Raw genomic sequence first — 26,448 nt, 5'->3', positions numbered from 1 at the left:
TGCTCATCACCCCGCCACACAAAAGCCTCCAGCTCCCTGCACGCCGTTTCTCACCCGTTAAAGAGCTCGGAGCAGGAGGCATGGCTATTCCCACGGCTCTTTTTGCCCACACATCTCACCCTGGTGTTGTTTGTTTGCAAAGGCAGCTGGGCACCAAGGAAGACATCTTGCAAACCCCACTTGCGGTCCTGCTTGCAAACCCTGCTCACGGTCCTGCCTGCAATCCCCGCCAGCAGCCCAGCAGGCAGGGCAGGCAGAGCCCTTGCTGCGGGCAGCCCCAGCCCTTGCTGCGGGCAGCCCTGGCTCTGGCAGCCCCTGCCCTCCGGAGCACCGTGGGCTGCACAGCCTCGGCCCCCTCCTTGCCTGGAGCTGCTGCTGCTCTTCCCTCGCCTCTGCCACAGACGGTTCTGGGATCACTTACCAATTAGTGTGGCCTGCTCATTAAAGCTCATTATCTGCCAGTGTGAACTTGGATGGGATTATGCGGGCTTGGCTGGGGATCAAAATCTTCCTTCTTTCCAATTGCATCCCGCTCAGCCCCCTCGCTCCGGGAGCAGCCCCGCGGCCACACCAGAAGGCTGGGGGATGTGATGCTGCCTTTTAGAAGGAAAAAAAAGCACCCAACAAATTAAGCCGACCCCTCCCCACAGCATGGACAGGTCACTGCACAGTGCTGATGCTGTGATGGAGCAGGATGATACTGGGGCTCACTGTCTTCCACGGCTTTCCAGGAAGCTGGGGACACACAGGGGGTAAACAGCTGGGTTGTTTTGTCAAACGCTAAATCTCACAGTCAAGTTTACAGCCCAGCAAGTCCAGACTAGGGTTTTCGGAGGCCAGGAGGCAGCTGCAGGTACCGGCATGCCTGCAAGGTCACACTTGCCAACTGTCTGTGGCGCAGCCCGGTGATGGTCCCTTGTGTGCCCAGGCAAATCACCAGGCATGTCCTGGTCTGGCAGCCCCAGCTGCCCCTGGGCGATGCCCGAGCCCCTGGCTGTGCCCATGGGGTTTTGGGCAGCCCCCAGCACCATGAGATACCAAGCTCAGCTCGGCTCCAGGGCACAGAGCTGGCAGCGACTGGAAAATACCAGCTGCCAACCACAGAAATTAGGTTTCTTCTCCATGTGCCACGTTGTTGGAAGGGGCTGGTCTCAGAGGTGTCTTGCGTATTTTCTGTTTTTAATTGCAAGGATAGAGGGGAAAACACAAAACCCTGACAAAAACATTCTTCTCCTACCACCTCAGTGGGTGTTTGAGTTAAATAGATGTTAGAAAACCCAACAGATTACGTGGCCTGGATGGAAACATCTCTGCTCACAGAAGGAGACTTCACTGCACGGGGACTCCTGGCTGTGGTCTGAGCTGGAGGACAAAGCCCTGCGTCCCCATCCTGCCCCACTGCACCCCATGCCATCGGTCTGGGGGTGGCTATGCTGTTATCACACCCATCCCAGCCTCTGCCTGACACAGGGACATCGGTGCCTGGGGGGTGACATGGACCCGAGTCCCTGGGCAGGGATGGGGGCCGTTGCTTCGCTGCCAAGAGGGCCAGTCCTGGGCATCCTGCACCTCCATGGCAAACAAACCAAAGCCTTTCCATGCTGGGAAAATCAATCCCAAATGCAGCCTGGTTTCGTAAGAACCAGGGGCATGGGAGAGGGAGCCCAGGCTTTCCCAATGTCTCCTTTCCCTCTTTCCCAAAGCCGTCCTTCCCCAGGGAGTCACCAGGTCTGGCTTTCATTAGTGAATGAGCCTGTTTTGGTGAATGGCTCTTGTCAATATTGATTAAATTCCATCTTCCCATGTGCAGAGAAATTCTCTTGTGGTCCCTTCAGTGCTACCATCCTAAAATAAATGAGTAACAAGACCCCGTTTAACCCTTCCTTCCTCCTCCAAAAAAAACCCTCCCCAAGGTGAAATCACCCACTAACTGCTCCTTTGTTCATCTCCCGCATGGAGCCACCCAGTAACAAGACAAAAACCCACCAGCCAGTGGAAAGCAGCTGGTCTAAGTTCAAGCCAAACAGCCTCAGCTTGTGCAAGCCAGGGCTTTAGCACAGGCCAAGCTGGGAAGGCTGCGCCTGCATCATTAACAAAATCCCCAGCAAATGCTCCCCGTGGCATCCAACCAGCTCTCCAGGGCTGCAAATTGTGCCCAGGAGCATATTCTTCCCCAGCTCCTCCTTGCCAGAGTGCCTTTCACCACAGACATCAATGTGCCTGCGTTCCACGCTGGCCTGGATTAACTGCCTCTTTTATTGCTGCCAATTACTGGCAGCAACGATGCCACGGGGATGGAGCATGCAAGATGGGTTATCACCTTCCCGGCCCTAATGACGTGAGGTTTTGCAGGCTGCAGTGGCAGCCTCAGCTCCTCATGGAGCAGGGGGGATCAGCCCACAGCCCCCACACCCTGCTTCCCTGCACACCCATCCTTTGCACCCCACTGCTGGATGCTGCAATTGGTATTGTGGGGAGAGCTGCATCCCTGAGCTCTGGCGTGGATCAGGGGAAGCGAAGGTGAAGCCCATCCACGGTGACCCAAAGACCTTCCAGCGCGGGTGGGAGCGGAGGCAGCACGGGGCTGCAGGCAGCAGACCACACTCGGCTGCTGCTGAATGCTCTGAGGCTTCACACTGTGAGAAGAATGAGCAGATAATAGGATTTTCCGTCTCTTCAAAGAGTGTGTGAGCCAGGCCCCTGTGCTGTGCGGCGCCCTGGGAAGAGCCACCGGGAAGATCCCGCACCTCCCGCCCAGCCCCGCAGCCGCAGGGATGCTCCCAGCTGTGGAGCAGCCGCAAGTGGGGATGGGGGACCCAAGTCCTTCGAGGGCACAAGGGCACCACAGGGTTTATTGCTGCTGCTCCCAAGGGGAGGCAAGAGGATGCCAAACCCTGGCGATGCCACGCCAGGAGCCAAAGGAAAGTTCAGCCGCCTCTGCCGGCCACCCCGACGTGGCGTGTTTTCGCCAGGAACAGCTGCTCTGCTGGAAAAGCTAACGGGAAAGCAGACAGCGGGCTTTCCACTTCATGCTTATAACAGCCAGGACACGCACACATCGCCACACCGAAGGCATGAAACACTCACACCTCCTCTTCTGCACACATACGCTGGCACCAGCCTGGGGCAGAGCAGCCGCCCCCGGCGAGCCTGGGGTCCCTCGGCCCCGGCCACCACGCAGGGGCAGCCCAGGGACCATCTGGAAGCTCATTTGAAGAGCTCCCACGTCCCTGCGTCCCTGCTCCATTTCTCCTCGGATGGCTTATCAGCAGTGACTTTCCCGACAGCAATCGATAGAAAACATTTTATCGCCTTCCCAGGCGGCAGGATCCTTGGAGTGGGTCTGATTTCTGTTTCTATGGTGACATCTTCCGGGCTTGTGAAAGATCTTGCCTTTCTTGGTTGTCGTTGGGTGGTGGAGACGGGGGGTGGAGGGGGGCTGGTGCTATATTTTTTGTTGTTGTAGGTTTTGCTTTTTTTTTTTTTTTTAATACCATTTTCAGCGTAACAAGGAAGTCGCCAGCCAGACAAACGCGATGCCCGCAGCTTACTCGCAGCGCTGCTGCTCGCTGGGAGGGGCCCCAGGGCAGCTTTCATCCCCAAAACACGCCGCAGCCTCTGAAACCTATTGAGGCTCGAGTGCACGTTGGCTTGGTCGGGGCCTGTCTCCCTCTTTCCCTCACCCCCGTTCCCCTTCCCACCCCTCCGGGCTTCTCCTGCCAGGCCTGGAAAAAGCCACTCGACCACACAGCAGGGATGGCCTCAAGCACAAGTGACTGCTCGGGGCGTTTTGTAGTGCAGCTTATTTTGCTACTCAGCTCTGCTCCCTCCTCCCTCTCCTTCCTTTTTTCCTCCTGCCACCTGCTTTGGCAGTGGAGGAGGGGGTTTGCCACACAGCCCCCCACCACCAGGCCCTGCTCTGCCAGCTGCAGTGGCCCTGGGACCCGACCAAAGGGGCAAGGAGGAACGCAGGGAGGTTGATGGATCTCTGCCATCTCCTGCATGCAAACAGCCCGGTGCTTTTGCTCAGTTATCTGCACCTGAGGATCTCACTGACTGCCTAATTAATGTCTGCACGGCTCCCTCTCATTAGAGCTCCCTTTACCCCATGAATGGCATCACCTCCCACCGCCTGCTCCTGCCAAAACAAGTCCCCATGCTCCACCTGGAAACCACCCTCCTCTGGGAGATGGATGGATGGATGGATGGATGGATGGATGGATGGATGGATGGATGGATGGATGGATGGATGGATGGGTGGATGGGTGGGTGGGTGGATGGGTTACCTCTCATGTCCAGAGGTGTCTGTGCTGATGCATTTAGCAAATCAGCCCCTGGCTCTTTGGCCCTCACAGCTCAGGGACCCAAAGGAGAGCCCCTCTCCTCCACCACTGTGTCCCCAGCAGGGCTGAGCCCATGTTCCTTACTGCAAAGGGAGCAGATGCCCGGCTGAGGTGGATGTACCCCAGGCTCTAGCTTCCCAAAAGCCTGATTGTATTCAGCATGCAGAAACCTCGAGAAGTGGAGAAACATGAGGGAGCCAACACCCCTGTGCATCTCCCGGCGTGACACCGGCCGTGCCTCCTGAGCCGGGATGTGCCGTGAGGGCTGGCCCAAGGGCAGGGACTGGCGCTGAGCAGCCAGGAAGGCCAAGTTGCCAGTCCAGGTTGCCAGAGGTGGGTTTGAAAGGCATTACCGGCTTGGCAACACTCTGCCCACACCTCTCCCGTAACAATCAAGCGGCACCTCTCTATTTAGTTAATGTTTCTCAGTGGCACAGCCTTCTGCCTGCACAAAAATAAATAACTAAAATAAACCAGTGTCATCTTTTTTTTTTTTTAATAATGGGAAACTCCAAAGCTCAGAAAGTTGGAACCGCGTCCTGGTGTTAAGTGACAGTGGGGGATTACTCCTTGCATCGGGCACAGACCCAAAGCACTTAAAAGCAAGGGCAGGAATGGCTAATGTGGGCCTGCCATCACCTTACCCAGCAAAGAGAAACGCACCGCCTGTGACACTGATCAAAACCCTGCATATTTCATCTCAACACAATGCCCTTATCTTTGACCCAAAATAAAAATTATTCCTTGCTCAGCAGTCTCAAAATACAAAATTATCTACGCGTGCATTAATGCCATGTATCAATCAACTTCAAATGCAAATCCACCGAGCGTTTATCCCTAATTTTACCATAAAAGGATGGTTACATGCCAAGCACCTCACTCAACATTATTCTAGGGAACAGCAGTTACGATCAGCAAATCTTCTCTTGGCCATTGACAAATACTTGGATCCTCAGCTTCCTCTAATGGAAACAATCTGGCCGGTTCTTGAGAAAGGGCAAACCACGGAGGCCAGGAAGGAGAGCAGCACGTTCTCTTCTCTCCCCCTTTTTGCAGCCTCCCTCCCAAAAAACCTCTTCAGATCTGGAAGCCGGTGCAGGGATGGGTGCTGGGCGGAAGGAGAGTGGAGCCGGCTGGGAGCTCGGGTGGGAGCAGAGAGACAAACCTCTCTTTGCTCTCGTGCAAGGGCGGTGAGGAGAGCCTGCAACCCTTCCCTGCTGTCAGCAGTGCTGCTCAAAGGGAAGCCCATTTGCTAGGACCTGCGGAGGGTAATTAGGGATTTGCAGGGCTGGGCACATTCTGCAAGTCTTTTCCTTTTTAAAGAAATGGGGGAGCGTGGTGGGAAAAGGCGCTGTACAAGCGAAAGGAAAACACCAGGGAGCGCTTAAAGAAATGGCAAAGCGCGGATCAAAACCAGACCACATGAAATGTCTTTCCAGGTGACTGTGAGGCTGCTGCAGGGCGTGCAGACGGACAGACAGCAGTGCTACCGCAGGGCCGTGACAAATATCAGTAAGAGCTCTGGAAAGGCTAAAAGTCCTTGGGCACATGCCACACTCCAGCCGTGAGGAGCAGGAGAGCCCCCTCAAGCGGGTTTGTCCCACTGCCGCCACCAGCAGCTTCACTGCCAGACACAGGGTTTAACGAATTCCCAGCCTGATCCGCTTGGGCAGCTCCTGAGTCCTGCTCACAACCCCGGGACCAGTCCCTGGCAGTGCCGGGAGGGTGGCACACAACGGGTCCATCTGAATTTCCGCCCCGCGTGCTCAAGGAACAATGGCCCGTGTGTCCTTCGGAGGCTCCTCCTGCCGCACGCGGCCGCAGCCGCCCTCCAAACACTCTCCCTCTTGTTCGCTTTGGCCGGGGAAGCGGCGGAGCAGCAGGTATTTCCTGCCATCGGCCGCCATCCCTGCCTGGCCGGCCTCACAGGGGGACACGCTGCTCGAGCCCACGTCCCTGGGACCCCCAAGGGTCCTGACACCCCTCGGGGACAAAGCCGGGACCCACAGAGGTTGCTGTCCCTCAGCGGGCAGGTGGCCCTGCTCCAAAGGGACACGAGCAGCTCGATGCAACTGCCCCCCCCCCTCCCCCCGTGTACATCCTGCTGGAAAAGATTTCTCTTCTGCGGGTTCCAAGTCCCAGAGAAAATGAGGCTAAAAAACGTGCAAAACGCTGTTTTCGCTTCGTTTCCTTTGTGCGTTTCACAGCGTGTTCTGCAAACAGGGCACTTCCTCATAGTTTCGCTTTGGCTCTCACGTTCGGGAATAAGAGAGAGGCTTTTATTTTAATAGGAAAACAGGATTATAAATTAGCAGCTGGGCTGCGAGAGCCCAGAACCTTCCCGTTAAAATACCTACACGTGTCGCCATGGCCAAAGCCGGGTGTCAGCAGCTGGGACACAAGCAAGGAGGGGTGCTGGGTGCCACCCCTCTTGGTGCAGGGTGCCGGTGGCCCCTCTGAGATGGAAGTGGTTAACCAGCTGTGACCGCTGACCAGCCGGGGATTACACCAGATACCTGATGGAAAGGAAAATCCCAAGCAAGCATTAGGCAGCCGTGCTGGCTGCAGTCAATTTTCCTCGCTTAATATGTTTCCTGCACTCGTCCCCCTCCCTGACCTCGGCTCCTCCTTGGAGCACGTTCAGCCCCAGCCGCGCCACTGAGCAACAGCCAAGGCCAGCGGGACCGCTGCCATTTTGTCCCTCCCCTCGGCTCGGAGGCCAGGGCTCCTGCCATGGCCGCTGCAGCCCCCCCGCTTTCCCCCGGGGCTCCCCAGGAAGCCTGGGGCAGGGTGAGCGGGCAGCACCTTGGGGGGCGTGAGCACCCCGCGTGGGTGGCTGCCGGGGGACGCTGGGGTCGGACGGGTCACCTCCATCCTCTGCCAAGGATGCGTGTCCCAGATTCAGATCCAGATCCAGATCCAGAGGAGGATGTGAACCCGGCTCCAAATGCAAATCCAGATGTGGAGCCAAACGCTGATCCAACTCCTGCGCTTAAATCCAGACCCAAGCGCGGACCCACATGCGCTCCAGCCCCGATCCAAACGCAGAGTCACCTCCAGACACACAGACCCGGAGCCAAACCCGGACCGAAGCCCTGACCCGGCACCCGGTGGGTGGTTCCCCGGTGCCTCACCCTGCCGTGCAGCACCCAGCGGGGTTGCCCTGCACCCACTACCGGTGCCCACCATCTGGTACCCGGTGCCCGCTAGCTGCCGTTCCATGCCCGCCGCCACCCAGCAACCGCCGCCCGGTGCCCGGTGTGTGTGTGTGTGTGTTTTGCGGGTCCCCCCATCCCGCCATGCGCCGTTCCCCCCCCCCGCCTCCCCTCCCCCGCGCTACCCGGTGTGACCGGCGCGCTGCCCGGTGTTTACCGGCGGCACTGCGGCGCGGCCGGTAGGTGTCGCCGCCGTCGCGGGCAGGGCGGCGGGCGCGCGTGCACTTCCGACGGCGCTCGGTCATGCCCCCGACTTTCCTCCCCTCCCTCCCTCCCTCCCGGCGCCGCGCGGGGCTCCCGCCCGCTGACACCGCCGAGGCGGTTTCGCACGGCGCGGCGGAGAGCGGCGCGGCCGCCCGGGGATGGCCGCCGGGGCCGCCTCCGCCCAGCGCCGCCGCTGAGACGCAGCGGGGCACGGCCCGGCAGGTAAGAAGCGTCGGTTACGGCTCCGGTGTGGCGGTGGTAGGAGGCGGGAGGCGGGGGGGGGGTCCGGGCTTGGGCCCCGGTTCTGCCCCGCCGAGGCGGGCCCGCGGAGGGGGTGAGGGGGTTTGTGTGTGACAACCGTTGTGTGGCGGGGGGGGGAGAGGGGGTGACCGAGTGTGCCCCGCCGGGGTGCGGAGGGGGGGGTGTTGGGGGGGGCCCTGCCCGCCGCCCCCCCGTTACCACCCCGCTTGCTTCGCGTCGCAACGGCGGCAGCAGCCGCAGCTCCCGCCAGGCCCGCGGCATTCCTGGAGCGGCGGTGGCACCGCGGCCCCGCCGCGCTGCCGGCATCTTCCCTTCCCCTTCCCCTTCCCCTTCCCCTTCCCCTTCCCCTTCCCCTTCCCCTTCCCCTTCCCCTTCCCCCTGCATTCCCCCCGCGCTCCCATCGCACCGCACTCCCATTTGCAACCTCAGCCCGTTCCGGTCCCCCCCCGCCCCCGCGCCCCGCCTCGACCCCCCTCAAACGCGAGCCTGGCCCTGGCTCGGTGACGTCACGGGGGGGGGGGACAGCGAGGGGCTCCCCCCCACCCCTGGCCCTACGGGTGTGCACAACCCGCGGGTGGCCGCGGGGCTCCTGGCTGGTAGCTGAGGATGTAGAGAGGGGGGGGACTTAGTGCATTTGAAGCCCCCCCTGGAGGAAAGCGGGTGGGGACCCCCCAAGCCCTTGTGCTGCAGCTGCTTTTAAGCTGCTAAATTCCAGCTAAATTGCAGCGGGGTGTGTGTGTGTGTCCCATTCCTACCACCCCTGGAATTGTGCAGCTGGAACCGAGCAGGGTGATCCCCACGGGGGATCCCAACGGAGATGCTGACCGGCCTCTTCCCCCCCCCGGCCCGGGGGTCGGCATCCCCAGGGCTCTCCGGCCGGTGGCGAGGCGTCGCGGCTGACGTCGCAGACCTGCTGGAGTTTTTCATTGACGTCAGAACGGGGAGCTGCTGGGGGGTGCGTTCGTTCCCTGCCGCCTTTGACGGAGCGCAATGCCATCCCTTAGATGTGAGCAAATTTGGCTCTAGCAAAAGCTCTCGTGGCCACTGGTTCCTGCCTGCTCTCCCTGTGGCTACGAGCGGTGCCCAGGCTGGTTGCCCTCAGGTGACCTCCCAAAGTGTTGTTTTGGAGGAACAAAAACAACAGTGGGGGGGGTTTGCATGGGGGGAGCGCTCCCAAGGCCCTGTGCAAGCAGAGGGGAGGCATCTCTGGTGATGCTGGCACCTTCTGAGGGCTCTGCCAGCTCGTGTGCGTCACCGGGGCCTCCTCAAGGGTCCAGAAATGATTTTCTGTTGGGTTCTGGGACTTTGCAGAGCGCTCCTACCCCGCAGCCGCCTTCCCTGAGGTGGCAGCTCATGTTCCTCAAGTGGGCAAGCAGTGCTGTGGTGGCCCTGCAGATGTGGGTGCTGTCACCTGTGCGTCGGTGGGAGAAGGTGGGGGGACCCGCGGGGGGCGAGGCAGAGGTTGGCTGTGCATGGTGGCCCAGCGCTGAGACCGCATCTCCTGGTGTCTGTCACTGGCTGATGAAAATGGACCTCGAGCTGCTGGGGGATGGAGTGGAGAAGGATGGGAAGAAGCCAACTGAGATGGAGAAAAGAACACGTTCCCCCCGAGCGCTCTTCCCTCCCTGTTCCCTGCGGGATCGAGGTGTGCCTTGAGGCATGGCGAGAGCTGTTTTGGTTAGGGGGGAGGGTTCAGCGTGGGTCTGTGTGTGGGGCTCAGAGCCCAGGATGGGGGCACCTGCACCCTGAGCAGCAGCTCTGCAGCCCGCGGCCGTGTGAAGTTCAAGGCAGGAAGTGAGAAATAGAAAAACAAAATAAACAAATAAAAAAAAACCCCACCACTGGTAGAAACTGCTGGGGAGATTTAGGGATGTGCTGCGGAGCCCAAAAGCAGTGTGCATCCTCATTCTGATGAGGAGCTGCCCGTGCCGGGGACCGCAGACCCACCTCTCCTCTCCCGGCTCTGTCTCCTCTGCAAGCCCCAGGGAACAATTGCATACAGAGTGCTTCGTTTCAGAGCCGCCACAGTCATTTCAGAGACCTTTTAGGCAGGAAAAGTGCTCTGTAGCGTGTAATTTGAAGGCTCTGCTCTGAACCTTCACTGTCGCTCTGCTAAATGATCCTCTGCTCTTCCAAACCTTTGCTGCCTGGAAACCAGCGGCAGTGACCTGGTTCCTGGCCTCTCTCGGTCCCTGGTCTCCCTTCAGCCCCGTGCTGAGGTGAGGGGAGTCACGGGTTGCAAGGAGCAGCCCTGGGTGTTTCTCTGTCTTGCATGGGGCCTCTCAGACGTCAGAGTCCTGTGAGATTTCAGCCAGTCTTAATCATCTCTCGCCTCTGCCTGAGCTGCAGAGGTTGTCACAGCTCGCTAAGGATTTTTCAGCCTGGAGGGTCGAGTCTTGTGAGGGCTCTGCAGGAAAATCTAGGGACCCCGACTGATTTCCCCCAAAATGGGGGAGCTGCAGAATTTTCTGTAGTGTCCCTCAGGCTCAACAGCTCACGGCAGGCAAGGACGGTTTGTTCTGGCGTCAGAGGAAACGGCACAACTTTGGTTTAACTGATGGAGCCACGCTGCAGCCTCGCCGGGGGCACGGCGAGCTGAGCCCGGAGGGGACGGGCCATCAGTTAGCCAGGGAGCGTGATATCACCGGGGGTTTCCTCACCCTCGTCTTTCCTCCTGCCCATCCCAGCACAAGTTGCCCTAAAACTTTTGTCGGTTGGAGGCACACCTGCAGGAACAGAGCGAGCTGCGGGTTTCCTCTCGCCGTGGGCGCTGCCTGCCCTGCCAGATGCAGGCAGGGCTTTGAGTTCCCGGCAGCCGGGCTGTGCAGGCAGCTTGGCAGCGAGGCGCAGGCAAAAGGAAAAGGATGGGGAGAAGGAGAAATATTTGCACGTGAAGGGTTGGGCTGTCACCATCTCAGCCTGTTCCTGGCTGGTCCGATCCGGTGCTGCAGCAGCACAGCGGCTGGCACTGTGCAGGCACGCACACGTCTCCTCTTGCCTCGCACGGCTTCGCGCTGCTTTGGATACGCTCCTGGTTTCCGCCGAGGCAGGGAGAGTCCCGGTGAAGGCGGATTTATGCACGTCACCGGATCAGACACACGGTCAGGGCAGTAGGAAACAGTCTTGAGTCCGTCCTATCGGGTTGGATCAGCCGTGCCAGGCGGATACCTGGATCTAACCTGCTTTTAAAAACTGCCAGCGCTAGGGACCTCACCCTGTCCCCAGGCGATTGCTGCCACTCACTAATGACAGACTTCCAGCAATGCAACTTGGCTTCCGCTGCATCCTATTCCCCGCAGCAGGGCACGAGGCAGAGGAAAGGCAGTTTCCCTTTCCCTTCTTCACCTCTTGGAGGGATGCTCCGCAGCAACAGCCCTTCCGAAGACCGGGCAGGATGCATCCCAGCTGGGGTGGAGGGGAGCAGCATCGTCCTGCTGGCATTGTGTCCCACCACCTGCCCGAAAACACACTCAAAATCCACCTGCCCGCTGCTCAGCACCGTGTGGATTTGGGATTTTCCCCAGGAGGGCTCGTACAGCTGCTGGGGGCAGCGAGGCTTTCGCCCTAGGCCCGGTGCAGAGGAGGAGGAGGGAGGCAGGTGCAGGCGCTGGGGAGCCGACGTCACGGCCGAGCGCAAAGAGCCGGCTCCGAGCAGCGGTCGCCACCTGCGCTCGCCAGCGCCCAGACATCAAAAACTACACGTCCCAGCAAGCCGAGGGCCACCGCCAGCCGTGCAAGATGGAGAGCAGCTTCCTAGGGCTGGAGGTCACCCCCGGTCCCCGGCAGGAGGGTGGGCATCGCTGCGGGGAGGTCTCTCTGCTGCGGGAAGGCGGCCACTCGGTTTTTGCTTTGGTTGCACGGCCTACTTTTGAGAGCTGGAATATGCTCAAAGATGGGCTTTCCGAGTTGCTTTTTTTGGTTTTGTTTTGTTTTAAATGACAGCATTTCCCCTTTAAATTTACATCTCTAGCTGGGGAACACAGAGCCTGGTGAGAGAGGGAGTGTGAGACTTTTATAAAAAGAACGAGTCGGGTTTTATTATCCCTTTGAGACGAGCAGGGAAAATCTATACTGAAGGCATGAAATAGCAATAAAAATGGACTTTTTGCCAAAGCAAAATTAATTGAGTGAATCTCAGTCCTCAAGCCTGAGCTCTGAGAGGCTTATGAGTTGGATATGAACCACGCTGCCCCCCTTCCAGCCTCTCATCCCCCAAGGAGGGGAGGCAAAACCTCCCTCCGGTCCTCAGTGCCGAACAACAAAGCGTGATGTGATCAGTGCACAGGAGCAAAGGGACTCGTGCTTGGGACACAGATATCCCCACAGCTTGAGGGGCTGGGGTGGCCTCCAGCCCTGATGGTCCCCAGAGCACGGACCTTCTCCAGGTCTCTTGGCTTGGGGACCTGCTCCGGTGACGTGAACACAATGCTGGTGATCGTTCGGTGGTTGCCGCTCTTCACCATCATCATCAGTCACAGCGTCCCACCTGGATTGCGGATTTGGGGGAGACCAACAAGAGAAGGGAAGAAAGCTGGACACAGGCTCCTTGAACCCGCTCGGGAAGCCAGGAGAAGAACCTGCTGTCTTATCCTGGCCTGAACTTGCACTTATTAACCATTTTCCTCCCTCGTCTCTGCTTCCTGCTTCTTCCCCCTGCTGAGGTCTGGCTCTCCAAGGTGCTTTCTGGGCAAAATCTTCACAGAAAAGGAAATGCCCCTCCTAGGTTTTGTTCATCTGGATGTACACGTGCAGTGGCACCAGCTCCACTCTCGCCTTCTTGGGGTGGAGGATGGCAGGAGGAGCAGCCAGACAGAGCAGCAAGCGGAAAGACGGCTTCTTTTCAGCAGATGCTGCAAAGAGGACGAAGCTGCGTAAACCTCCCGAGTCCACCAGAGAGACAGAGATTAAATAGCGAGAGGGCTGAGAGGCAGCTCCAGGCAGGAGAAGGAAGGAGAAAAAAGGAAAATGGGGGTGGAAATAGGATTGGAGAGTGGAACTGGGGAGAGGAGTGTTGGTTTGAACAGGAATCTCCTCCCACTTGATGTCTCCCCTCCAATTCGGAGGGCCTAGATTCAGTGCCATAAAAATATAGCCCTTTTCAATCCCTTATCTTGCAGGAGCAGAAACAATTGGCCTGCAAAGAAGGAGAAAACAATCTGTTTGACTGACAAACAAAAACACATTTCTGCACAAAAGGAGGAGGAGGAAGAGGCAGCTGTCTGGCTGCTGCTTCGGCTTTTTTCCTTTCCCCTCCCTCTCCTGTCCCCTCGCTGATGGTGTCGGAGCGGAGCCACTACCCTTGCCAGCAAAACACCCGCCGTTCTGACTGGCTGAGTTCAATGTCAGGCTCCTGCAGCAAATGTCATTGTCCGCCCCGCTGTCACCAGCCACTGTGGAGAGGCACAAGCCCTGCCGTGATGCCCTCCTGGGGACAGCGCGGGGAAAGGTGGTACCCTGAGCAGCAGTGGGGCAGAGCCCGGCTGCCGGGAGAGCCCGGCTGCCGGGAGAGGCACCCGTTGGGTGCCAGAGACAGAAACTGATGCTCAAGAGAGAGGGACAAAGGCCAGCGGCTGAGTTGGGGACAGAGGGGACGCAGGAGATCCCTTGTCGGGGGACCTTGGGGAAATTCAGCTGGATTGTGGGCGATACGCTGATATTGCAGCATGTGGGCAGCATCACTGGAGCACCTGAGTGCTGCAACTGGAGATACTGCTGGAGCCTCGGCCATCTCCAGAGTCAGCTCTGTGCCTCGGTTTCCCTGTCTGCAAAGTCAGCAAGATCACACGTAAATGCTGTGAGAGAGCTGGGGCATAGAAGTGCCCTGTGCGCCTTAAGTCGTTATCCCAGCAAATTGTTATCCCAACAAATCGTTATCCCTAAAAAATCATTACGGCAACCACTGTACTAGCCAAATTGGCGCTGGGGGGAATCCGTTGGACAGGCAGGAGCAGAGCCCGTGGGATCTCAGCAGTTCTCCATCTCTCCAGAACAAACTCCTCACTCGGAGGCTTTTTAAAAAGAAAAAGCAACTGATTTTCCCCAGGCGATTCCCTGACCAGGAGCCGCAGCAGTTTTCTGCCTAGAATGGCCTTCCGAGGGGACTCTGCTCTGCGGGGACACGAAGCAAGCACCCACGCTCCAAACCCAGCCAAATGCAATATCCAGTGCATGCCTGAACCTGGAAAAGCAGGAGGCTGGAGCAGGATGATCTCTGCAGGGGCTGGTTACTGCTGCTACAGAGGGAATCTACGGTAAATAAAGGGGCACAAGAAGAAAACCCTGAGGCCACCAGGACAGTCTTAATTGCTTTTGATCCCGTTGCTGGTGACCTACTAAAGTCCACTGGAAAGATGATCCTGCACTGGTGGATGGTTCACTTTTTCCTTTTTTTTTTTTTAAGGAGCTTTTTCACTCTGCAGCCAAATAGCAAAATAACATGTAAGAAATTACAGATTCCAGGTGAGCTAATAACAAATAATGACACTCAGTTCCTGAGTGGTTCTCTTGATGCTTTAGTCCAGGCGTATAACAGCCAGGCTTTCCTGTACATACTCAGCCAGGCTTGTTGAAATGCTGGTAGAAATTGATAGAAACATCCTGAATTCAAGTGAATTCAAGAGATCCAGCCTCTGCTTTCTTAGAGTACCACAACAGAAGCTTTGGGGAATATTTGACCTGAAACATTAGAAGAATTTGATTTATTTTTTAAAAAATCCCTGCACCTAAAATGCAGAATTTTCTGCATTTTCCTTTCTTCTTTCATTTCAAAGGAAGATGAGAGGAACCATCTCTCCACAGATCAAACTGCAGGCAAAAGAAGATACAAAAGACGACTGGACTCCTTTTACAACTTTGGCGCTTGACTTTCCTCCCCAGAAGGGGAAGATGCATTGTCAGCCCGTCTTGTGATCGGGCTGTAACCTTTTGTTACCCTGATAAACGTCAGCTGACCAGGCTGGGATGTAAAAAAGCTCCATCTCTACCAGGCCGTTGCTGCGCTGCCTTGCACACAGTATTTGGGCAGGAAGAGGCCCAGCATCTCCCTGCCTGAGTGGTGTTTGCAGACTTTGCCCGGTGTGGGCAGGGACGCGCAGGCAGCGATTGCAAGAGCAGGTTTTCTCTGTGCTGAAGTTGGTGGCAGCACCCTTCAGGGACTGTGGTTCCCAGTGTACGATGCTCCAGCCTGGGCTGAAGGGATCGTTGCTGGGGTGGGTGATCTGCAGAGAGTCTGTGCACCAGAGAGGAAAAAACCAGCGTTATTGAAGTGTCACGGCTGGACCCTACCATCAGTGCTGCTCAGGGGCACTTGTTCCCTTCCATCTCAGCAGTGTCACGATTGAGCCGCGTCCTCTGCAGCCACCTGCCTGGCTTCCCTGTGCTGGTGCCTTCTCCCAGCTCCTCCATGCCCTCCTGTGGGCCCTGAGGTCCTCCAGCACCCTGTCTCCTTCTTTACTTCTGCCCCCCAAATTCTCCCTGCCTTCTCCCTTTAGCTCCTCCCTCCCAGCTGGACCCCGCTGACAGAAGAGCAAGCCTGGTGAGGGCTTGGCCTCCACGCTCAGTGCTGGTAGATGCAATGCAAAGCTAATGCTGTGATAAAGCTAATAAAGACTCGGAGTTTGGCTCCCAAGCAAAAAAAGGCCATTCAGGTTTTAGCAGACGCCTGCTTCTCTGGTCCTGCATGCTGTGAGCATCCCTGGCCATGGGAGCAGCTCTCAGGGTGAAGCCAGTTTGGCTCAGCCCAGGGCTTGAGGACAGGTGGCTGAGATGGGTTGGGATGTGGTGAAGCCCAGGCTCTCAGCTTCAGACCCTGCAGATGTCTGGATGCTCGCAGTCTCTGGCCGGCGGGACGGTATTTCCCGTTGCGGAGCCAGCATTTGGTGAAGCAGCATCCACCGGTGTTCTATCCAGACCTAGCTGGGGCCTCTCCTTTCCCTGCAGCTGCCCTGCTCGCCAGCCACGCACAGGAGGAGAGCAGGCATGTCCCACCCCTTCTACCAGTCGCAGTCACGCAGTCCCGTACTCATCCTCGATGTTACTCTGCGCTATCTCCTCTTCGGATTTGGCCAGCGTGTGCCAGGGCTATGCGCCTCTTCTCTACAGCTGCTCCTCGCTCGGCTGCGTCACCCAGAGCATCCCTTCCTCCTGCCTGGGGTTGCTTTGTACATCCCATTTCCCGAGTTATTTCGCCCTGATTTATACTAGGTCACGGGCGTGTGGGCCCTTGCTTGCCCGTGGTAGCACAGCCTCTTCGATTAGGTGTATTTCCAAGCATGACTTCCATCTGTCCGTCAGTCGCTATAGCTAATTTCTGCAGCATTTACAGCCATACAGGGGCATCGTTTCTATGTAATAATCGCTGATGGTAGCAGGACTGTGATAAATTATCTATTCCATGCATTTCACCTCTTTTCTATTCACAAATTGTTCGTGATTTTTTGTAGTTGCATTAAGTATTCAAAGTGACTGCGATTTCCACCATTGTATTCATTATTCAAAATTGTTCTCCAGATAATTTCTGCAAATAATCCACGGTCTTCACTCTTTTGTGAATACTCGGTCTCAAGAATGAGAGTTGTTTTAATTGGGATCTTACATCACATGGTGGATTTTGGCTTCCCGATTGGGCAGACTTAATTTTTAGACTTGAGGTTTGGGGAGGGAACTGTTGCAATTAAGAATTTGAAATTCACTTTCTTCCAATATCTTCTGTTGCCGCTTAAAATTAACAGTCTGTCTTGTCTTTTTTTTTTTTTCCCCCCTTCCTGGCCAAAAATCCCTGCCGGTAACTTGTTGGCAAGAAACACTTGGAGAATATAAACAAAAAGGTGGCACCAAAACAGCTAAATTTAACATATCTAAAAACCGGAGTGATGATTCACGGTGGTTTGTTTTGTATTATTCGCCTCACTCTGGTAAAAATAATGATCAAAATAATTTAGAAACATAAGAAGTCACATAGCAAGGGGACATTTATAGCAGTTGGTTTCATAAAATCTTCCATCGACGGCTCTCTGTGTGCCGGAGAAACATCCTGTGGGCTGGCCGGCGTGCGGCGGGGAGTTGGTACCCTGGCCCTGCTCGATGCTCCGGCCGCGGGCTGAAGCTGCTGCCGGCGGGGTGGAGGGGAGGGAAGCAGCGAGCAACCAGCCTGGCTCCCCATACTGCCTTGATCCGCACCCGCAGCAGACAAGACTCCGGTTGTCTCGCACAGAGCTCAACTCCAGGCAGAGGGTGACCGTAAGTGACTTGCCCAAGGTCACACTCCAGCTCCCTGGTTCAGCTGGAAATAGCTCCAAGGTCTCCTGATCCCCCCCCCCACCCCGGCCCCCAGCAGCCCCCTCCCGCCGCGAGGCGAGACGGAAAGGTGCAGAGTTCAGATGTTTTCTCTAACCAACAGCCTGGCTCCTGCCACCTCTCGTAAAACCTCCTTGGCTCTATTTTCTGCCCCCCCCGCCCCTGCCATCGGGCTGAGTCAGTGGGGCCCCACCCGTCCCCCCCTTAATAGCACGGGCTCCCGTGGCATATTTATGCCTCCAAAGTGGAGCGTTGTGCTGGCGTTCCTGTTCGTGCGGCACCCGCAAACCCCGGCTGCTCGCTTCCACCAGCTGCTACTGCCGATTTCCCTTAAAAATAAAACCCCTCTAAAGGTACAGCAGGGACACCTTAAATGCAGAGCTGTGGCGTGCAGTTAATCATATCCTCTTAACGGGTTTATTCGCTCATTAAATATTTAAGACTCGTTTCTCTTTATCAATAGTGTGGAGGCGTGCAGGCCCCGGTGCAAAGATTTATGCACACAATAGGATCGGTGCATTTAGATTTGTTTGAAGGGATCCGAGAGCCATTTAAAACTCGACCGAGGGGGCCGGTTTCTGCTGCTGCTGTTTTCCTCCAGTGAGGTTTCTGCCTCCTGACTGCGGTTGGGAGGGGAGGTTGGAGGGTGCAGGCTGACGGCTGCCTCCAATACCCCCCCTGGTTGCTTTTGTAATAGCTGTGCCCCTTTTTGAGGGATGCTGAGGTCCTGGAGGGGGCTCGATCGTGCCTGGCATGAGTGTCCTGTAGCGATGAGGATGGTCCGTGGAAAACACAGCGTGTGGAGGCAGGACCTGGTGCTGGGAGCAGGGTGGTGGAAGCGGCATTTTGATCCCCGCTTCCCACCGCTGTCTGTGGGAAGAGCTTTGCTGTTGCGGCTCAGATGTGAATTCCAGCTCGTCTGGCGCCGTTCGGGAGCCGTCATGCAGGTGCAACATCTGTTGTTCTCCTCTTATTACCTGGGCTCTGCTCTTCACACAGGTGTAAGAGCCGTGGTGGCCTTCTTGGTTCATGGGATGGGGGGGTACACCAAACCCACACCATCACCTTGATCCTGCCTTCCCGTTCGTCCCATCATCCTCCCCCCTGCCCACCACAGCTCACCACCCCAGACCACCACCCAGAGCCTCCAGTCTTCATCCAGTACCCACCATTTCCCACCCTGCCCCATGCCTGGTCCCCAGTCCCTACGCGGGGCTGCCAGCTGCTGCCAGATGTGTTGCTCACCCTCGGTGCAGGGAGGTGGTTCCTCCTGCCGGTGTGCCCCCCGCTAGCGTGTGTGTGTACACCTGTTCCCCAAGCTCCGAGGGCTGCGGGTTGCAACCTTGCGCTGGAGCGATGGGGGGGCCTGGGATGGGGCCGGGAGCCTGACTGCGCATCCGATGCAGTTGCACAATGTGACCTGTACCCGTCCTTCCATCGAGCGCGTTGCCGGAGCTTGCAGGGACAGCAGGTCTCGGCACGCAGGACTCTATCACCGTCTCAGCGGCCTCTGCTTAGATCAGGAGGGAGCATCTCATGCCAAGACCTGTCCTCCCCAGCCTGCAGCTTGGAGTCAGAGATGGCAGCAGCTGACACCCATTTTTTTGGCCCCCCGTGGCATCCCGGCGGGTTCTTCCTGCAGCTTTGCATGCAGCCAGACGTGCCCATTCCAAAAACTCCTCTTCGGGAGGTGCTGGGGTGGATAGGGAGGGCGAGTGGCTGCAGTGGCAATAGGCAGAGCTGGCAGCTCCGTCCTGGGGGTGTAAGAAATACCCCGGCTGGATTATTGACAGCCCAGAGCACGGGAAGAGCGTACATGCGTCAGATATTTCCCCAAACCTCTCCTGCTTTGCAACGTGCCCACTGAAAAAAAGGATCTGACAGCAATAAAACTGTCGGGCAGCTGCTGCTGCTTTTTTTTAAAGTTCTATGATAGCTTCTCCCCCTCTTTTTTTTAATAGCTAATGCATCTGTCACTACTTTCCTAATGAGCTTTCCGAAAGGGCCTTGGGGACCTCTACCTATCCATGTGGGCTTGGATAGGAGCTTACTCAGGGGAGGCAGAGAGAATTCAGCTCCCTCTTTCACCCCCATCTCCTCCCCACCGCCCTCCAAAACTCCTCTCCGAGGGCAGGTTGTCCAGAGGGAGGGGAAGACAGCAATATCTCAGCACTCGGCGAGCTGGCGTGCACCCCCTGCAATCACAGCCAATAATGACAAAAAGACGGGGCTGCTGCCAGAGATAGAGAGCTGAGCTCCAAGCGTTACAGCAATGTCACAGCCTTGGGACTGCTGCTGGCTGCTACTGGAAAGAAATTTCCTCACAACAGGCAGAGTTATAGGAAGGAGCCATTGATTGCATTAAAAAACACCCTCCCCACCTCTTTTTTTTGGCATGGATTTTCAAGGCTTTTTTTTTTTTTCCTCTCCCCCCCCCCCCCCTCCATTTGCCATTGAAGTTGCGTTCAATAAAACCCATCGCCCGAGAGCGTCTGTTCGCGTGTTCTCAGCAGTACAATGGGCAGAGGACTGCAGTGTGCAGAGGCTCAGCCAGCCTCATGCAGACAATGAGGGGGTGGGAGTGGGGCGGGGGGGGGGGCTTTTATTTTATTTTATTTTTCCCCCACCTGCTGGCCCCCACTACTAATTGTAATCACAAAAGGCAAATGGGAAGGGACTGGGGGAGCAAGGCTGTGGTTCACTGGGGTCATGGTCTCCATCAGTCATTCTCCCAGCCTGTTGCTGGGTAAAAGACTGGCTCCTTGGTTTATCAAATCAACTGTGCAGTAAAAGCCTCTTTGCCCAAGAAAAAAACCCCAAAAGGCTGTTTCAACTGACTCAAAAAGCATGAACTTCCCATTGCCATCCATGGAAGGCTTTCCGTTGACTTCTCTAGGCGCAGAAGGGAAAACAGAGGGTTTGGTGACTCAGGCACAAACCTGGGATCTCTTCCTCTCTCTGATGCTGTTGGTGAGTTGTTTAGGGCCAGATTCAGCGAGGGGCCAAACGCTGCCATCCCTGTGCCATTTGATAGGGCACAAGAGGATGCACCACTTGGCAGGACCAAATCTGTAACGGCACCGTGCCCGAGTTCCCCTCAGCTGTAGAATGTAACGGTGCTAACCCTATGTTGCACGATGGTGGAGAAGCTAATAACTCTTAATGCCAGGGAGATGCTTCCAGATCTCTAGATAAAAGGTGCTCAAGGAGGGAAAATTATTATCAGTGTGGGCCAAATAGCTATAGGGGATTTGAAATCTGTTTGTGTTTGTAGGATGTAACCACTAAGGAGGGAGAGACTGGGACAATGGAGCATGCACAGCACTAATGGAATGAGCGTAGGAAAGAGGATATCTCTGGAGACCCTTAGAAACCATTTCCCAGTGGTAATATCTGCTTGGGTTATTTGTTCTTCTTCCCAGATGAGAGCTGCAGTCATGGACGCTTTTATCACTTACGAACTGGACTAGACGGAGGGCCAGAGAGCATACTGTAGGGACGAGCCTGCGTGGCTCTCCAGTGGGTGGGTCTACGGATTTAACAGGTCTCAGCTTCCATTTCTGCTTTTCAGAGCTGCGTTTTATAACAGAGAAATCTGGACTGGACATTTCAGACCTGTTTTTCAAGCTTACGGAGTGCAGGTTTGGTCTCTGGTAAAGATGCAAGGGCATGACTTGGGCATCTTGAGGCTGGAGCTGCGGCAAAAGGGTTGTTCAGGGTGGGCTCATCCCCGTCCCATCCTGGGATGGAGCCTTGGGATATGGGCTGAGGTGTGGAGTTGGAACAGCCCCGTGGTAGCACGTGAGCGCGGTGGTTCTTTGAAGCCGTTTCACTCGGAGATTCACTTTTTCCAGCTGATTCATGTTCCTGGTACAAGCCCATTTCTTGCCATGGTGACAGTAAAGCTTGCTGAGGCTCTGCATACTAACACGCAGTGATCCAGGCTAGAGTCTCCTAACGGGCTCTGAGCCCGGTGGTGCCAGGAGATGTACTGACACAGGTTGTTCCCTTGAGATTAAAACCAAGTTAGATAAGCTGTTTGTTGTTTGTGGTCTGGCAATGCTGAGAGACCTGTGCATCGCTGTGCAAAGCATTGGGCGAGCGTGGAAGAGACAGGCAGCGTCCGTCCCGGCTCCCCGGGAGCGTACATCCTTGCTTACCCACAGTTCCTCGCTCGCGGTGGCATGCCCTGCTCCGAAATCACAACGTCGCCTTTCCTTTGCGCCCTGAGACAGCCCCATTTTGTGCTCTGGGGAGCTGCAGCCTTTCTCTCTGAAGACCTGCAGCACACCACGCTTTTTTTTTTTTTTTTTTTTTTCTCTCCTGGACACTTTACTTAGGTTCTTTCTTCCCTCTCATTTTCTCTACCATCAAATGAAAGCCATTCAGACCAAAACGGTTCAGTCTGCTCTTTGTGTCTGGAAAACAGAACACCAAAGACAGCTGGACCTACCCGAGATGGCCACGGCCGTGGCAACAGTGGCTCTTTGTTAGCGCTGTTGTCTCTGCCCCTATCTCCAGTGTCTGGGGCCCTGTCTCTTTAAAGCTTTAGTGTGCTGTGTCAAAGCCAACAGAGAGTTCAGCTTATTAATGGATTCGCTAGGTTAATATCCCAACAGTTTGGTGTGGTGTGTTTTTTTTTTTTTTATCCACCAGCATAATTTAGAAAGGGGGGGAGGGGGCGAGAAAGATAACCCAGTCCCATTTCTGGGGAGGAGGGCACGGCATGGCTCATTGCTTTGGAGAAATGGAGCTGGAACGGTTGGTCGGGGCCACGAGGAGGTGGTGGCCCAGCCCTTCGCCTTCCTGTCTCTATGTACATCTCTCTCTATCTCCTTCTCCTGCGGGGTTCCCTGCATCAAAGCTTCTTCCAGTTCTTATGCTAATGAGGTGCATTAATGCTTAATGACTGTGAACAGGCTTGTTTAATTGCACCTATCTGAGCAGGAGGCACGTTGCTGTATAAGAGGGAACGACCATGTAAGCAGCTGCATGCCCTCCTGGACAGTCTTAATTACATGTAAAACTGATGTGATCTAAACCACCAGGCTGGTGATTAGTTTAGTGAGGCAGGTGGTACTTTGCAATTCAGTGCCTCAGAAACTCTAGAGCAAGTGAGATCAGATTCTTTCGTAGGCTATGGAGGATAAGGCAAGCCCTGATCATCCTTGAATTTGATGTTGGGTGGGGACAAGCACGGCATAGTAGATTAATTTAATTAATTTATTGCAGTTAGTTTGCAAAGACATTATCCGCGAGCGTCTGTGCAGAATACTGAGCAGTCCCATTAATGCAATGCTATTTTGCCTGTAAATCCTCTCCCCCCGCCCCTTACAGGAGGAATGAGCTGCGATGGTCTCAGCTTTCTGCAGTGTTATCTCGCGCTGTTTGAATACGACTGATTGTCTGAACTACAAAGGGGCCCGGCGCTAATGCAAAGCCATCCCTATTGGCACTAGACCTAGATTAATGACTCTGCATGCATTGCCTTGGCTCTAAACTGGATTTCCCTAAAGCAGCTCACGGCGCTGCTGTCTGCACTCCCGTATCGGTGCCTCTAGCAGGGCTGCGATTGTTCAGCTGGCGAGAGCAGCGGATCTGGGAGCACCTCCAAGTGTGAAGGCTGTTAAGTAGGGGTGCACAGGTATGAAGGTACCTGTTATCACGAGCCATCTGCTGCTAATTACCTGGCCTCGCTTCTTGCGATTATTTGTTTTGCTTTTATTCACCGGAGGGGGGATTTAAAAAAAAAAAAAAAAAGCAATCTTTTTTTTAGAAATCGCTTTGGGCAGGGGGATAAACTGAATCCAGCAGCATTTTGGGGTTGGTTATGCTCCCAGGACAGATGTTTCCCAGCCCACCGCTGCCCGGGGGCTCGCTCCCCTCACCGTCCCCACACCGAACCCTTCCCCTCGGCCTCCTCTCCCTCGAGCACTTCCTCCCCGTCCTCCCCGTCCCGTGAACTCTCTGATCTTCCCCTCTCCCTGCCCGCCTGGGCCCCGGCGGAGGCTCTTCCTGACGTTACTCCCACAACAACCACTTCCTTCCTGTCCCGGCAGCCCCCGGCCCCTCAACCGTCCCTGCCCGGCCCTGGCCAGCCCTGGCCCCTCTCTGTCTTCCTGAGACCCCTCTTCTGCTTCTCCACTTCCAGCCACCACTATTTATTTTGTAAAAGGGCTTATCTTGGATGCAGAGGCTCCTTCTGCATGGGGTGAAACCCACGGCCATGGGGTTGCCATGTAGGAGGTGGCTCACAACCCCGCTCCCACCATCAGAGCCCTTTGCCGATGTCCGTAACACCCATGGGTGGGGTTTTGGGGTTAGAAACCCACCATGTGGGACATATTTTAGCCAATCTGCAGGGGCCAGCTCCCCAGAATTAAGCATCCCCCCAACCCTGCCATGCTTCAGGCTTGTTGGCAGGGAGGGAGGGCCCGGCCATGGCAGCCACCTGCTTGTGGCAGGAAGGCAGCAGGGCAGGAGCTGGGGAAGAAGCAGACTAGGTGTGTGGTGGGGGGATGAGAGCGCTGCAGAGTCTTCCTCGGCATCTTCCTCGGTGTCTTCCCCCCAGTCGGCGCGTTTCCTGTCAGGAGAAGGCACATGGCCATGGCGGGGGTGGCAGCGGGAGGGCAGCAGCTGAGGAGAGGGGGTGACAGGGGCAGACACAAGATGGCGGCTACCCTGAGGGGAGAACAGGGCCCTGCCTGGTTTGTGGTGGGAGCTCCCCCTCCATGGGAGTCAGCCCCACCCTGAGGGGCCGCAGCTGCCTGGCTCCCTGAGGGGGAAGATGGAGGCCCTGCCGCCATCAGCCTTCTCGCCCACCCCATCATGGCTGTTCCCCCGCCTCGTCCCACTGAGGCACGTTTTCCTGCACCAACCCTTGGCTTCGCAGTGGCCCCAAGGCAGACTTTGGGTGGAAAAGAAGACTTTTCTTCTCAGGAAAGCCCCCCTAGGCTCAGCCCCGTGGTGGCAGCATCAAGGCAGCCCCTGAACATCGTGGCAATGCCTCTCCCAGGGGCCCTGTCCCAGCCTAACGCCACCACATGAGATCTTGCCGCCTCAGCAGGCATGGCCGCCTGCAGTGCCATCCCCTTGAGTGGGCCGAGCACCCCAGGACACTCCATTGCTGTGAAAACAGGAGTGTTTTGCAGAGAGATGCTGCGAAACCGGCGCCACCGCAGCGGTGGGGTGCGTCCGCCCGGGGGGGGGCTCAGCCCTTCCTCGTCTGCGGGCGAAACACCCTCGCGCCGAACCCAAGCCCGAGCGAAACCTTTTTTTAGCACTCCCCTATTTGCCAAGCGTACTTCCTTTCTTTTGATTCTTACCACCTACATACAGTCTGACTGCAACGGCAAAAAAAAAAAAAAGAATTGCAACATTCAGTAGAAGGCTTTTCTGTCTAATGACGTTAAATTTATTAACCAAAACTCCAGCTGCACCAGGCTGGGATCTAATAATATTCAGGCTATGGAGACATCAAGTAGAAAGAAGCTTAAAGCCCTTTTTATTTCACAGTAAAACTGTCAGTAAATAACTGGATTGTCTTGAGACTGAGAAAATGGGGATTTATCTTCCTGAACATGAAAAGTGTGCTTATTTTTTTTTATCAGCTTCAAAAAGCCCCAGCAACCTTGATTTTCCTTCCACACCGTTCTCAGCAGCTCTGCCAAGCCCCAAAACCACACAAATCAAGAGACAGGCTCTAAAGATATTTTTAATTAAATTAATTCCTTTTCCTTCCTTCCCCATTTCTCCCTTGTCCCCTCCTCCATCCTCTCTTCTCTCTCCCTGTGTCCCCAGCTAATGACTTCTAAGCACTGTGACATTTCAGCACTGGCTGTCACTAACACCACACCTCCGTGCTGGTTATAAATTGGGCACAGAGACATAAAATTCCCCGCAGAAGGTCCCCGTTTGATGATATTCTCTGAGGTAAATCTCCAATAGCTCCCTGTTTTCTTTAATAACGCTAATAGGCATAGATTAATTAAACTGTTATATTACTTCCTTCTTTCTACCAGCACCAGTTAGAAATCTTATTACCTGCTCCTCTCCGCTTGCCTTTTCCCCAAGGTGGTTATATTCCAACCAGTTACCAAGGTTTCTCAGAGGCTGTAGCACAAGGTGAAACGACAGACATCGTCTTGCGAGGCCGGATCCTGCCCCCAGCCCTTGGCTCCGAAACCCCACCGACCTCGGCAGAGCCCGGGCAGGCGTAAGCGGGGTCAGGATTAAGCCCGGTTTATCTGAAGAGGTTCTGTCTTGAAAGCAACAGCGGGGCTATTGTTGAGTCTGGATGCCCCCTCTAAAAGGGACCACAGCTGTAGGAAAGGGAATTGTATACATCCATCAACTCCTCCAGGGCCCCAGGATGTATTAGTTAAGATTGCGGGATAACATGTCTCGGCTCCACTGAAGGGGTCCTTTGAATGACATGTTGGATATACTGTTGCACATCTGGCCGCTGTATTATTGAATTGCTCTACGGTTGCATTTTCCAGACCGCGGGAATGTGTTGGTCCGGGGCAGGGGGGGGAGGGATGAAGGGGACGACATGTGGGAAAATTAGAGGGATGCATCCTGCGGGGTGGGGTGGGTTTGGATGGAGCCGCGTGGTGGAGGCGGGGAGGGAAGGGGGGGAGCGAGGCAATGCTTTCACACAAAATGCCGTGTTGCCATTTGAAATCCACTCCAGAGCTTCCTGCTCTAATTAAATTTGTCACCATCGTTACTATAATGCCTGCCATTCCTCCGGTGCTTTTTTGTTCTCAGGGATCCCAAAACACGACAGAGGCAAGGGCAGAATCTCCAGGTCCTCTGTGTTTCCTCTGTGGGAGTTTTTTTCTGAGCAAAACCGGGAAAATGCCGTTGTAGGAGCTGCTTTGGGGCAGGAGTGCAGCCACTTCTGGTTTGGGGACACTGGAGCAAGGGACACTGGAGCAAGGGACACCGAGGCCGGGGGATCTGGGCAGCTTTTGCACTCACACACATGGTGTCTCCTGGGACCACTAATTTGCAGGAGCTTGGGCGAGCACCCCGGGAAGGCCTGTTGAAGCAAAGAGCCCTTCTTGGGCTCTCACTTGGCTCATCCCGCTCTCAGCCCCTCCGGACCCTCATGGGAGCCCAACGTC

The 26,448-nt window shown here is 55.9% G+C and overlaps 1 protein-coding gene across 2 annotated transcripts in view; it reads left to right on the top strand.

Moving 5' to 3' along the window:
- The first annotated feature begins 7,863 nt into the window (after positions 1 to 7,863).
- The window catches only part of RAI1 (retinoic acid induced 1), a 79,163-nt gene continuing 60,578 nt past the window's right edge, over positions 7,864 to 26,448 (top strand). The window contains exon 1 of one of the 2 annotated variants that reach the window (XM_074840415.1): positions 7,864 to 7,984. The gene's annotated coding sequence lies outside the window, so the exon portion shown is untranslated. The remainder of the gene's footprint in view (positions 7,985 to 26,448) is intronic. The other variant, XM_074840417.1, reaches the window with a different exon arrangement.

Source organism: Strix aluco, chromosome 15 (assembly GCF_031877795.1).
Source record: "Strix aluco isolate bStrAlu1 chromosome 15, bStrAlu1.hap1, whole genome shotgun sequence".
NCBI classification, from domain to species: Eukaryota; Metazoa; Chordata; class Aves; order Strigiformes; family Strigidae; genus Strix; species Strix aluco.
Note: the sequence above shows the minus strand (reverse complement) of the source record. Positions and strands in the feature narration are given on the sequence as shown.